At 40.9% G+C, this 15,189-nt stretch overlaps 1 protein-coding gene across 4 annotated transcripts in view; it reads right to left on the reverse strand.

The window, feature by feature from the left end:
- Positions 1–15,189, reverse strand: part of sept10 (septin 10) — a 94,626-nt gene that overhangs the window by 51,934 nt on the left and 27,503 nt on the right. Inside the window, exon 1 of one of the 4 annotated variants that reach the window (XR_006311913.1) lies at positions 11,555–11,643. The exons of the other annotated variants lie outside the window; for them this stretch is intronic. The gene's annotated coding sequence lies outside the window, so the exon portion shown is untranslated. Of the gene's footprint in view, positions 1–11,554; positions 11,644–15,189 lie in introns of those variants that run through there. 4 annotated transcript variants of the gene reach the window in all.

Consider the following 15,189-nt stretch of genomic DNA (forward strand, 5'->3'; position numbering starts at 1 on the left):
TCATCATTTTATCGAGACTGTTAACCACATTACATTGAAATACACACATGCAGCACATTAAGCCTTGGAAGGTGTCATGAACCTCTGCTAAAGCCAAACTTCAAGGCTGTTCCTCTGTGATTTGACTCAATGATTTTCATGGTAGTCCACTCAGCATACGTGGCACCAACTTTAGTTCCATGTGCTTCAAAATCCTTAACTTCAAAGATTTAGCCACCAATTTTCACCTGACAGCAGCTTCCAAATAAACAAAGTTCTATGAGTTAGTCTTCACCAAAATACCACATTCCTGCCTTCTCAGTTGTACTCATAAAATAGTCTTTATAGCATGGAAATGCCAGAAATAGACTTGATTATCTATAATGGGCGAAGGGGAGGACTGCAGATGCTGGAGGTTAGAGTAGAAAGTGTGGTGTTGGAAAAGCACAGCAGGTCAGGCAGCAGCTGAGGAAGGGCTTTTGTTCAAAATGTTGATTTTCCTGCTCCTCGGATGCTACCTGACCTGCTGTGCTTTTCCAGCATCACACTCTCGACTCTGATTGTCTATAATGTCTAGTAAAACCGTTCCATATGCGTATGTGTTCAAACATGTAAGCTGGCTGCAACTTGCCACACAAATGAATTGGAGGAAGGTGTAGGTTGCCTCATTAGAAAGTTTGCAGATGACACCAAGATTGATGGAGTAGCAGATTGTGAAGTGGACTGTCAAAGAATACAGCAGAATATAGAAAGGTTGGAGAGACAGGCAGAAAAATGGCAGATGGACCTCAATCCGGACAAATGTGAGGTGGTGCATTTTGGAAGATCCAATTCAAGAGCGAACTGTACAGTAAATGGAAAAGTCCTGGGAAAATTGAGGTGCAGAGAGATCCGAGTGTTCAGAGCCATTGTTCCCTGAAGGTGGCAATGCAGGTCAGTAGAGTGGTCAAGAAGGCAGACTGCTTGATTTTCTTCCTTGGACAGGGTATCGAGTACAAGATGTGGCAGGTCATGTTATGGTTGTATAAGACTTTGGCTAGGCCATATTTGGAATACTGTTTACAGTTCTGGTCACACCTTACCAAAAGGATGTGGATGCTTCGGAGAGGGTGCTGAGGAGGTTCAGCAGGATGTTGCCTGGTATGAAGGGTGCTAGCTATGAGGAGAGGTTGAGTAGATTAGGATTATTTTCATTGGAAAGGGGGGAAACCTGATTTCAGGCCTACAAAATCATGAGAGGTGTAGACAGGGTGGATAACAAGAAACTTTTTCCCAGATGGAGGACTCAATTATTAGGGGTCATGCGTTCTATTTGAGAGGGTAAAGGTTTAGGGGAGATACAAGTGGCAAGTTCCTTACGCAGAGGGTGGTGGATGCCTGGAACATGTTGCCAGTGGAGGTCGTAGGGGCAGGAATGATAGCAACATTTAAGATGTATCTAGACATATACGTGAATGGGCAGGGAGCAAAGGGATACAGATCCTTAGAAAATAAGTGGCAGGTTTTGATAGAGGATCTGGATCAACACAGGCTTTGAGGGCCAAAGGGCCTGTTCCTGTGCTGTAATTTTCTTTGTTCTTCTTTGACATTACCAGAAGGGGGATAAGTGGAACAGGGAAGCTCGGAGTAAAGTTTGGAAGAGGCGAAGCTCAGCTTACCTATCCCGGTGAGTCTACGGAATAGCTCTCTTTGGCCACTGCTTCTTTGCTGCAATCACCCTGCTGCTATTGCCTGGCCCACTCCAGCCACTGTGCTACAGGGGAGGATTCCAGAGATGGGGAGGCCATGACCAGGAGCCAGGGCTGCTCCAATGCCTGTCCACCACCAGCACCTCTTGATTCCCATTATTAACTGTTCCCCTTGCCTTTATCCACTTCCTTAGCTCCTCACATCAGTTAAATAATATGTTATGTTGTGTTCCTGTGCTTATGTACTTATTGTTTCCCCTGGTGGTGGCATTCACAATGAATCAGTGACCCACCTAAAAACACCTTCACACAAACCCTGGGAACAATCAAGTACTTCGTGGTTGATACTCAAACAGATCCTTTAAAAGTGAGCTGTTGCATACCCATTTTCCTCACCTTTGCTCCCAGATCTATCCTTTGCATGAGCTTTTATAACTGTGTCAGAACTTCTCTCAGACATCAAATTGGCCTGTTTTTGCCCTGCAGCTCAGTTCACAGAATTTACTGTTGGCACATCTGACCACCAGAATCCAATTACTTAATTCCCTGCAAATACACTCTCCATAATTGGAAAACAAGATACAACTACCCACATAAGGTACCATACAGAAAACAAACTCTAGCTGAGCTTCAGCTCAGTGCTGCACAATGGCACATGGATCTTTAGCATCTCCAGCCAATAGGCTGGTACCAAATAGGCCTACAGTGGCACTGAACTCCATCACACATAATTAGACCTTTTCAATCCTGCACTCAAATTGTAAACCAATGAAAATGATGGAAGATGATCCCTCAAACACTTGGTGAAAATAATATAAAATTCATGAAATGGAAATTCATTTAGTCATAACAAAATTCCAGGTTGAGCAAGAATCCTGAGAAAACGATTCAACTTTTATGGGAACTACCAGCAAATAATGATGCACCCTGGAGGGCTCTCCTACTTCTAATAGTGAAGACCTTGAGATACAGGAGAAGTACACTATCGAGTGTGCTCTACCATCCAATGCAATCATGGCTGACCTAATAATCCTTAACTCCAATACCAGTATATCATTCCTTAGACAAGAGGTCCAAAACTATTTGCAGTAATCCAGCTGTGGTCTGACTAGCGCCTTGTATAGTTTTAGCAAAGCCTCGCCCTAAGTTTATACTCTTTGAAACAAAAGGGACTAACATTCTATTTGCCTTTCCCAACATTCACTGAAGTTGGATGCTGGCTTTGAGATTAGTGAAAGAGGAGTCCTAAATCCCGCTGTTCTGCAGACTTTCTCCATTTAAATTTTAGCTCCTTTACTCTTCCTGCCCAAGTGCATATTCTCACATTTTCCAACGTTATATTCCATCTAATAAAATCATAAAGGGCATGAATAGGATAAATAGACAAAGTATTTTCCCTGGAGTGGGGGAGTCCAGAACTAGAGGGCATAGGGTGAGGGGGAAAAAAGGAAGATCATTGTGGTTGTTGGAGGCCAGTCACCTCATTATAGAACATCACTGCAGTAATTCCTTAGGACAGTATCTTTCATTCAACCGTCTTCAGCAGCTTCATCAATAACATTTCCTCCAAACAAAGTCAAAACTTCTTCACTAATTCTTCAGACACTGAAGCAGCCCAAGTCCATATACAGATAAACCTGGACAACATCCCAAGCTAACAAGAGGCAAGTAACACTAGTGCCCCACAGGAGTACCAGGCAATGACCAGTTCCAGCAAAAAAATCTAACCATCATCCCTTGACATTTAATAGCATTATCATTGTTGAACAGTCCACTGTCAATATTCTGTGTTATTGTTGACCAGAAAGCGATTTAGCTATTCAGATCAGATACAGAGGAGGAAATCAAAGGGACCTAGATGTTTATGTACACCAGTCCTTTAAGGCAACAGGACTGTAGTTAAGACAGCATTTGGTATACTTGTCTTTATTAGTCAAGATATAGAGGTTAAGAGATTTACCAAGATGATCCCTGGGATGGAGGTCTGAGCTATGAGGAAAAATTGGATCAATAAAAGGTGAGGGGTGACCCGAGAGGTGGAGAAGATTATCAGGGGAATAGATAGGGTGGATAAGATGGCACATTTTAAGGGTTTTAATTAGTAGGGAGGTCAATGACCAAGGGGCATAGATTTAATAGAAGAGAAAGAAGGCCACAAAGAAAGTTCAGGAGAAATGCTTTCATCCAGAGAATGATGGGAGTCAAAGCTCACAACCTGAAACAGTGGTTCAGTCAGAAACTCTCATAACATTTAAACTGTATTTAAACATTTACTTATATTGCCACAACTTGGAAAGCTGAACTTAAGTTGTCAGACTTTTGTGGGATTATTGGTGGAACTTGATGAGCCAAATATCCTCCTTTGGAACTGTAAAATTCTATGCATCTATGGTCCAACCATATACATACTCTGGCTACAACAACAGGTCAGGGCTTAGGGATTCTGAGTTAGATAAATTATCCCCTGTCCACCATCTACAAGGTGCAAGTCCAGAGAGCGTGATGGAATACTCTTCTGGTCCGAATGGGTATAGCTCCAACAACACAAGCAGCTCGACAGCATTGACTGGCACTGCATCAACCGCCAATATCAAATCCCTTTACCAGTAATGCAGTGGCAGTAGTATGCATCATCTACAAGATGTATTGCAGTAACTCACCAAAGTTCCTTCAACATCACTTTCTAAGCACATGACTTTTACTACCGAAAACAAGTCCAAGCAGATATATGGAAACAACACCTCAAGGACTGGAGTTGTTCTCAAAGACAATAAATGCTGGTCCAGCCATCATTTTCCTTCCTTTTCTAGGATTGTTTGTAGGATAATAAGGGAATATTAGAAGACTAAAATAAAAAGAACTATGTAAAGAGCAGGGAATAGAAGTGCAAGTAGAAATGAAGTAAAATATTTCTCAGTGATCTGAAGTAGGTTCAAGTATCGCACAAAAATCTCTCAGTGCATTTGCTCAACACCTAATCTCTCATAGGGATATGCAAGATTACATGATCATTTTGCTAGAGTAGATACTAGAATAAAAGACAGTATGAATACTTGTGTATCAAAGCAACAGAGAAAGTTGGTATCCATAATGGAACATGAATAAAAGAATTTTTTTTTTAAATTGTAATTCGTGGGAATGTGAATGTGATAAAGTCAGTATTTGTTGCCCATTCCCATTTACCCTTGGCATGCTAAGCTAATTTCTGGAGCTGCTGCAGGCCATCTGGGGTAGATGCAGAGTGCTAAGTTCTTTGATCTGTTTCAAAGAAGGAATAATGATATAGCTCAGGATAGTGTGTAGTTTGGAGGGAACCCACACATGGTGTTCTCACGTCTCCTCTGCTCGTGTTCTTCTAGGTGGTGGAATTTATGGCTTTGAAGATGCCTTTTAAGAGATCTTATGGTTTGTCTTATGGATCTTATCATCATCTTGTCAACGATATACACTACTATCAATATTTGCCATCGGCAGATAGAGTGAATGTTAAGACAGTGAATGGTGTAACAAAGAGTATGCTTTGTTTCAGCACAATAACCCATATTTTGGAAAGCATGCATTTGCTATCTGTCCAATATCCCTTTAAGACTATACTAAAGAAAGTATTTTGAAAGTCAATGAATTGACTCAATTAATTAATTTCCAGTTGGTACATCATTCAGTTCCAAGAACCACCCATGTGATCTGCAAGAAATCACAGTTTAAATATTTTATAATACTCAAATTGCTTAGAACTTTTTAAGAACCACGCTCTCTTGAAAAGAAAACTCCCATAGCAGCTTCCAGCAGAAAAGACAGTTATCTCCTGCCAAGGAGATGTGTCCAGAGAAATAAGACATTGCCAATTCAACTTGAACAGAATATTCTAACATATAATGAACCACAAGATTCATCAGCTTTCAATGGAAATAGAAAGGATTGCCTTTAATATATGCCCCTTCTCAATGGACAATTAACATAACTGGCAAAAGCCTCCTAGTAATAAAGATACATAAACTGTTAAAAGAAAAATATTTCAGACATAGGACAGCTCCTCACAGAAGACCTATGCTGGCTCGAGTGAGGAAGTTAGAAAACCACAAAGGAATCAGTTCATGTTTTACTTCTCTTTCAAGGTATACTGGGGACTCAAGGGTTAAACATTCCACTACCAAAGAGACTCACCACAGTATCAATTGCATGTCTGTCCTCTTACAGAATAGACAGAACATCTCAGTAGGGTGGAGGCTGACTGCATCTTAGAAAAATAATCCATTGGAGTTGCACATGTGAATTCCTCTGCAGCCTCAGGCAAAGGTAATTGTCCTCTTCAGACAAGACCGATAGCCTTGGCCACAACTCTGTTAAACTGCCTCCTGCTCCCATTATCTTGCTTCCCCTCCATATGAGTATAGGTATGTGAATCCCCCATTGAGAACACACAAAACCCTCTCATTTTAGTCTCTTCCCACCAGCACATGGTCATGAAGAATACGATAATCAGTCCCTGTAATCCATTCACTCGTTATCACAGGACACCGACATTCACCGGGCCTTGTAAAATTATAAATCGCCCATCTTAAACAATGTAATGACAATCAACCATGTGACTTAGACCTTTTGTATTATTCCTATAAAAAGTACTGCTTTTGTGTGTAGAACAGAGATTCGTGGAGATGTGTCACCACAAGTCGACACATGACTACTTTTGGGGACATTGAGAATGTCTAGCTGGCTGTCCAATAATAAAGCATCTACCACTGTACTGAAACTTGTATCGTCCAGATTTGTGGAACAAAATATATATCAACACTAGCCTAATATCTTGGAAGCCCAAGATAACGTGAGAAAATAGGAAGAAACTGCCACTTCCAACCCTTGATTAGAAGAATTTCTTGGGCAACTCGGAGGCAAAAAAAAAACAGAAAAAAGTGACAGGTATGAGCAAATAGGCAAAGAACCCTCACTTTCAGCCATGAAGATCAGTTTCATCCATCCACTTGGCCGATTAGACATCAGTAAACTATTCTGAGGAGACTGTCATCAGCTATGGAAATCAATAACCCTGTGTCCCTCACTTATTGCGTCAATTCAGGAGCAGTTTACTGTTCTGTTAGACCTCTATCTTTTCTGACTATTCAAATTATGTGCCATGTCGGAACTGGATGTGATTTATATGGACTTCAGTAAGGGACTCCATGTGGTAGACTCGTTAACTAGGTAGGATCACATGGAATACAGGGAGAACTAGCCATTTGGATACAGAATGGCTCAAAAGTAGGAGACAGAGGATGGTGATGGAGGATTGCTTTTCAGTCTGGAGGCCTGTGACCAGTGTCCCACAAGGATCGGTGCTGGGTCCACTGCTTTTTGTCATTTATATAAATGATTTGGATATGAACATAGGAGGTATAGTTATTAAATTTGCAGATGACACCAAATTGGAGGTGTAATGGTCAGCCAAGAAGGTTACCTCAGAGTACAACAGGACCTTGATCAGATAGGCCAATGAGCCAAGGAGTGGCATTTAATTTAGATAAATGCGAGATGCTGCATTTGAGAAAGGCAAATCAGGGCAGGATTTATACACTTACTAGTAAGGTCCTGGGGAGTGTGCTGAACAAAGGAGAACTTAAGTGCAGGTTCATAGTGGTAGACAGGATAGTGAAGGTGGCATTTGGTATATTTGCCTTTATTGGTCAGTGCACTGATTATAGGAGTTGGGAGGCTGTACAGGACATTAGTTAGGCCACTTTTGGAATACAGCTTTCAATTCTGGTTTCCCTGCTAAAGGAAGGATATTGTGAAATTTGAAAGTGTTCAGAAAAGATTTAGAAGGATGTTGCCAGGGTTAGACAGTTTGAGCTACAGGGAGAGACTTAATAGACTGGGGATATTTTCCCTGAAACGGTGAAGGCTGAAGGGTGACCTTATACAAGTTCATAACATTGTGAGGGTGAATAGTCATGGTCTTTTCCCCCCAGATTAGCAGAGTCCAAAACTAGAGGGCACAGGTTTAAGGTGAGAGGGGAAAGATTTAAAAGGAACCCAAAAGGGCAACTTTTTCATGCAAAGGGTGGTGAATATATGGAATGAGCTGCCAGAGAAAGTGGTGGAGGCTGGTACAATTACAGACACGTAAAAGACATCTGGATGGGTAGTTGAATAAAAAGGGCTTGCAAGGATATAGGCTAAATGCTGGCAAATAGGACTAATTAATTTAGATTATCTGGTTGGCATTGACCAAAGGGACTGTTTCCATGCTATACAGCTCTATGACTATGTTGCTTCTTAATAAACTGCCTTAAAATTACTTATGAATTCTTAAAAGCATGTTTGGGGTAAAATGTCTCCTGAACTGTAAATCTTACAGACTTGATATTGTCAGGAGACAGCTAGTTAATAAAGAAAAAGTGTAAACAGAAAGTTAACTGCAGTGGGGTTCAGTTTCAGTCACCTATTGCCAATTAGCAAATCAGAACATGGAGAACTTGGTGAGAGAAATCAAGGTTCGTTGAACGGAACAATTTTCTGTTTGACAATTTTGGTAGTTGGCATTGAAACCAGGCTCTCAGAGTAACTGGAAAAGGACCGAAAATGACAATTATGAGAACATGAAGTTAGAGCTGGCTGAAGTGAAACGGGTTACAGGAGATATCAGTACAAATGCAGTGGCAAACGTTTAAAGGAGATATTTCAAAATACTCAGACAAAAGTATATTTCAGTGAAAAGCAAAAATTTAAAGGAACATATACACCACCTGTAACTAGGAAGGTTAAAGAGTGTGACTAAAAGATTAATAAGGAGGGATAAACAAAGAGTATAAAAGCTAGACAGAAACAAAATAAAGTACTTCGAGCTACTTAAAAAGGGAAAAGTGAGCACGTAAACTTCATATTGATCTTTTATAAAGTCTGATGAATCAATATTGAAAATTAAGCCTATAGGAGATTAACTGAACAGGTATTTTGCACCTGTCTTCACTGCAAAGATCAGATTCCAAAAATATTCTTAATCAGTTGGTGAAAAAGAACAGGAGGAACCTAAAGCAATTACAAAATCACCTGGGCAACAAAAGTCTATTACTAGAACCAAAAGTTGACAGGTCCCCAGGGTCCAAATGGACCTCATAGTAGTGTCTTAAAATAAGTGGCTACTGAGATAGTAAATCAGCTGATTTTAATTTTCCAAAGTCTCAACAGAAAGGGACCATGACTCTTCTATTCAGGGGTGGGAGAAAGAGAGATAGAGATACAGACACAGGGAGGGAGAGTGTGCAAGTTGGTTAGCTTAATATCTGCCAAAAGGAAAATGTGGGGATCTTTTATTCGGGAGGATATAGCAGGACATAAAATGTGAATACCATTAGGCAGGGTCAACATGATGTGTGTAAGAGAAATCATTTGACTAAGTTGTTGGGAGTTACTGAAGGAAGAGACGAGCAAAATAGACACAAGGGGAAATCAGTGGACACGCTGCACTTAAATTTACATTTAGCATTTGACAAGTGCTCATGGAATAGGAGACAGTAAAAGCTCCAGACCATAGGGCGATTCTCTCTCATGAGAGAGAGAGGCAAATGATGGATCGTTTAACCCAAGGGTCACTATACCTCGGTTAAGGAGAGTCCTCCATGGTAGCCTCAGTGGTGTAAGAAGTGAACCCACATTGTTAACAGTGTGGATGCTGAAAGGATGTTACTTGTTGTGGAAGAAACTAGAACTAGGAGAAATTGTTACACACACACACACGATTAAAAAAGGGAAAGTGTTAATTGTAGAGTTGAAACCACAATCCGAACAGCCTTTTTTAAAAAGATTATGCATACATGGGATGTGGATATCTCAGGCCAGGCTAGCATTTATTGTCAAACCCAAATCTGGACATGCTGGTGGTGACTTGCCTTCTTGAACTGCTTCATTCTTTGGAGTGTAGGTAAACCAAGTGCTGTTAGAAAGGAGGTTAAGATTTTGACCCAGTGAAAGCGAAGAAACAGTGATTTACTTCCAAGTGAAGACTGTGTGCAGCTTGGACAGGAACCTTCAAGTAATGATATTCCCATGCACCGACTATTCATTTATTAGATGGTAGTGGTAGTGGATTGGAAGTGTTGTGGAATGAGGTTTGGTGAGTTTCTGCAATCACTAGTGTCAGTGATGAAATAGGTGAATGTTAAAGCTACTAGATAGAGTACCAATCAAACAGACTGCTTAGTCCAGAATGTTATTAAGCTTCTTGTGTTGCTGTTGAAGGACCTTATTTTTGGACTGTGCACTAAAACATGGGAAAAGATACTGTTTAAATCTTAAAAAAATGAAACTGTGGAAATATTGTAGTTTAAAAATTATTTGTGAACTCATTGACGTTTGCATATACAGGGCGATCGCTATATCTGCGGAATCATTTTTCAGAGTTTTCCATTTAAATGAATGGGTTCACTCCTATCTGCAGGTCTGGGCTTCCAAGGTAGGTCTTGGAATGTATCCCCCACGGGTATGGCAGGACTACTGTACAGTGCTGCCTTATTAAAGCAGTGAGGAGAGAATGGTATCTAGGTGTACACATTCAGGATATTTTTGACCAAAGGCAGTCTTTTAATTAGTTTTTCAACTAACTAGTTGTGTGGGTTAGGGAAATTCTACATAGCAACATCATTTGATTGGTTCTTGGGCAAGTGCCTAAATGCTATGTGTGGACTAAATGGGTTAAGTTATTTAGGGGTAAAAACTTTAGTCATATTGTCAGTAATATGAAAGCACATATGTTGTTGTTATATCCAAAATGCAGAACTCGGTAAAAGCGAAGAGAACAGATCTGTGGAATTGGAATCATACATGTAGATCAATACGCTCATGAATCAGGTCCTTCTTCCATGTTTTAGTTACCTCCAGTAGGTAGTCATATCTAGCCGATTTGTTTCACAAAATCAAAACTACACACAAGAAACGAAAAGGAGTATGAAAGTTAGAGAATGTCGGCTCAGAATGTATGAGGCAAGTGCCAAGTGTATTGTGCCAAACTGTATAGATTGTAAAGTTAAATAACTGTACAACACTAAGCATGATACCTGGCCTGTAGCCTGTGAGTGGTGGAGTAGAAAGGGAAAAATACTAGATTGGCTACACTGGACTAGGCCAAGGGCAAGCCAGGAGATGAACGACTTTTAATCATATTGTCAGTAATAGTGAAGCAAATGGGTTTCACAGATGTATAAAGAATAGATGACAAAATGAGACAACACAACAGTCAAGAAGCATTATCAGCAGAATACTATCAGCCATTGGTAAAATACCAACCGCCTCTACAACTGGGAAGACAGATAATGTAAGACATCGGGACAGAGGAACGCAGGAATTGTAATATGTATACTATAATGTTTTGTATAAAGATTAGAGGAGTCTGAAACCCACCAGAATTGGTTTTTACAGTGATAAGGTCGACTCTGCTTACTTATGCATGAAATAAACCATTGTTAACTTGTTCCCTAGAGTTTTTTTGAAAATCCTTTCACAGGATGTAGGGGAGGTCACTGGTTAGACCAGCATTTATTGCCCATCCATAATTGAGAGTTAAGAGTTAACCACGTTTGCCTGGTCTGGCCTACATGTGACAGTGCCCTTCGCTAAGAGGATATTAGTGACCAAAGGCAGTTACTCCTACAACTGAATGGTTTCATGGTCACCATTAGGCTCCTAATTATTATGGAGTTTTACTGAATTCAAATTCATGGCAAGATTCACAGCCAGGTTCCCAAATCATTCCCCAATCACTGGATTAATAAATAGTCCATGACAGATTTATTTTATAAATACACAGTATATGGGGATCTTTTCCACAATCAGGTAAGACACCAATGTCTTAAGTACTACAGCTGATGTACTGTCACAGCCTAGAACCTTTGCTGTACCTGGTGCCTTCAGTTGTTTCTCCATTCTGTGTGCAGTGAATCCAGTAGGCAAAAGGCTGACACTGGTGACATTTCAAACTTGGCTGCCTCCTCAAGCCCTAAGCATAACGTTAATAAATGTCAGGTGGTTAAACTGTAAATATATAATTTCTTCAAATCCAAAGTAAGAAAGAGTCAGAGTCATAGAGATGTACAGCATATTTAGAAAGTTTGAAATGAATCCTCATATTTTCATGTTTATTGTTAACATGAAATTCAAAAATGTAAGCAATCAGGAGGACAGTAATAGACTTCAGGATGACAAGCAAATGAAACTTAATATTAAGAAATGTGATGATATATCCTGTATTTTGGTAGAAAGAACATAGGAAGGCAACATAAACCTCTTTAATATTGCATAATTTCATTTAAGAGAAGAGAGACGTACAATTACGTGCTCAGGGTTTTAAGGCAGTCAAGTTCAGACGGTTAAAATAAAGTATAAACGTACCCTTGACATTATTAAATAACATCATGCACAAAAACAAGACAGCAATGCTAAATCTTTATAAGACACTACTTAGACCTTTGAAAGAATGTCAAGGCCTTTATTTTAAAAACGTGTAGGGGAAAACTGCCGATCTAAGATAAAGAGGACATCTAATTGAAAGATCTGCATCACAAAAGGCTTTGTTAAGATTTCCTTAAATACTCAGAGTAGCAGAAGGGTTTGTAACAAGGATACACTGATTTGAGGTGTTTGGCAAAAGAACCAAATAGTGACAGGAAGAAGTAAAAAAAATATAAAAACAGATACTACATTCTAGAATCGAGAGTGTGGTGCTGGAAAAGCACAGCAGGTCAGGCATCACTCAAGGAGCAAGAGAATCGACGTTTTGGGCATAAGCCCTTTTGCAGCACCACAGTCTCAACTCTGATCTCCAGCATCTGCAGTCCTCACTTTCTGCTACATATGAAAATGTAGTGTCTGAAAAGGGTGGTGAAATTCAATAGCAACTTTCAAAAGGGAATTGGATAGATAAATTACAGGAAAAGATTTGAAAGGATGTGGGGGAAAGGTGGGGAGCAGAACTTGGTGGAAAACTCTTTGGTAGAGCCACACAAGCACAATGGGCCAAATGGCTTCCCTCTGTGCTAGGTTCATAGCTCCTTGAAAGTAGAGTCGCAGGTAGATATGATAGTGAAGAAGGCGCTTGGTATGCTTTCCTTTATTGGTCAGAGTATTGAGTATAGGAATTCGGAGGTCATGTTGCGGCTGTACAGGACATTGGTTACACCACTATTGGAATATTGCATGCAATTTTGGTCTCCTTCCTATCGAAAAGATATTGTGAAACTTGAAAGGGTTCAGAAAAGATTTACAAGGATGTTGCCAGGGTTGGAGGATCTGAGCTACAGGGAGAGGCTGAACGAGCTGGGGCTGTTTTCCCTGGAGCGTCAGAGGCTGAGGGGTGACCTTATAGAGGTTTACAAAATCGAGGGGCATGGATAGGATAAATAGACAAAGTCTTTTCTCTGGGATTGGGGAGTCCAGAACTAGAGGGCATAGGTTTAGGGTGAGAGGGGAAAGATATAAAAGAGACCCAAGAGGCAACTTTTTCACGCAGAGTGGTACGTGTATGGAATGAGCAGCCAGAGGCTGTGGTGGAGGCTGGTACAATTGCAACATTTAAAAAGGCATCTGGATGCGTATATGAATAGGAAGGGTTTGGAGGGATATGGACCAGGTACTGGCAGGTGGGACTAGATTGGGTTGGGATATCTGGTCGGCATGAACGGGTTGGACCGAAGGATCTGTTTCCTTGCTGTACATCTCTATGACTCTATTTATGAAATCTCAACTAAGATCACTTAAAACATTAATCGAATGGTGTTTATAACAAAACGCACAAAATATGCAATATATGTATTTACACACACAAACTGGTGCATTCACCAGAAGAAGGAAACAAAGACAATAGCATTGCACATGCCATGGTCAACAAACAAAGCTAAGGGCCAAATGGTGGAAAACAGAATTAAGATAGTTAGGTATTCACCAGTGCGGAAGTGAAGAACCAAAAAGGGCAGTTTTCTGTGCTATGGATCTAAGCCTCTGACAAGGAAAAGCATTAACATTATGGCACAATATGACAGATTGAAACAGACAGCTTCTAGCTTTTCCTGAGATCTCGCTGAAGTGCAGGAATCAAGGCAGAAGTGTGTAATGGAAAAGAAAAACTTGAAGGACAGCTGAGACAAGACAGCACACACAAAGCTCAGAGAAAAAATGTACCAAACAATGAAAGTAGGGTATTAGGAGGCAGACAAGCAAGCACAAGTTGGATGAAGGTGGGTGGAAGTGGGCAGCGGTTAGTAGCACAAGGAGCAGTACAGATCTTACAGTCAAAGAATCTACAAACTCCTTACTCTTGGGAGCAGGTATGGGAAAGGCATTAAAAAAGGCATTTTAAGAAAAAAGTCTACCTGGGTCCAGTTCCACTTGGAGGAGCAGCAGCACAGGGCAAAATTTTAGTTTCTTGATGTTGCTCAGCCAGCTAGTGTAATAAATGACTTTATGTTTCGCATGCATTGAGGCTTGTAGCCCTCAAATGCAAGGGAGTGAGCATGGTTGGTGACAAAACTAGAGAGAGGAGTTGGAGGCGATTTCCTCTTGGGTGGGTGGGGGGGGGGGGGGGAAGGAAAAAGGAAAAGGAAAAAAAGGAAAAAGGAAAAAGGAAAAAGGAAAAAGGAAAAAGGAAAAAGGAAAAAGGAAAAAGGAAAAAGGAAAAAGGAAAAAGGAAAAAGGAAAAAGGAAGGCCTACACAGTTACTGCCTTTGCTGTTTGAATTTGTTCGCCAATGATTCTGACTCTGCCACTCCCACAGGCGGCGCATTCCATGCCCCCACCACTCTCTGGGTAAAGAACCTACCCCTGACATCTCCCCTATACCTTCCACCCACCTTAAATAATTTATTCCCCCTTGTAACACTCTGTTGTACCCGGGGAAAAAGTTTCTGACTGTCTACTCTACCTATTCCTCTGATCATCTTATAAAGCTCTATCAAGTCACCCCTCATCCTTCGCCGTTCCAACGAGAAAAGGCCGAGAACTCTCAACCTATCCTCGGACGACTTCCTCTCCATTCCAGGCAACATCCTGGTAAATCTCCTCTGCACCCCCTCCAAAGCTTCCACATCTTTCCTAAAGTGACGCGACCAGAACTGCACACAGTACTCCAACTGTGGCCTAACCAAAGTCCTGTACAGCTGCAACATCACTTCACGACTCTTGAATTCAATCCCTCTGCTAATGAACGATAATACTCCATAGGCCTTCTTACAAACTCTATCCACCTGAGTGGCAACCTTCAAAGATCTATGTACATAGACACCAAGATCCCTCTGTTCCTCCACCTAACTAAGAACCCTACCATTAACCCTGTATTCCACATTCTTATTTGTTCTTCCAAAATGGACAACCTCACACTAGGCAGGGTTGAACTCCATCTGCCACTCCTCAGCCCAGCTCTGCATCATATCTAAGTCCCTCTGCAGCCGACAACAGCCCTCCTCACTGTCCACAACTCAACCTATCTTCGTATCATCTGCAAATTTACTGACCCACCCTTCGACTCCCTCATCTAAGTCATGAA

This window comes from Chiloscyllium plagiosum, chromosome 6, assembly GCF_004010195.1.
Source record: "Chiloscyllium plagiosum isolate BGI_BamShark_2017 chromosome 6, ASM401019v2, whole genome shotgun sequence".
NCBI classification, from domain to species: domain Eukaryota; kingdom Metazoa; phylum Chordata; class Chondrichthyes; order Orectolobiformes; family Hemiscylliidae; genus Chiloscyllium; species Chiloscyllium plagiosum.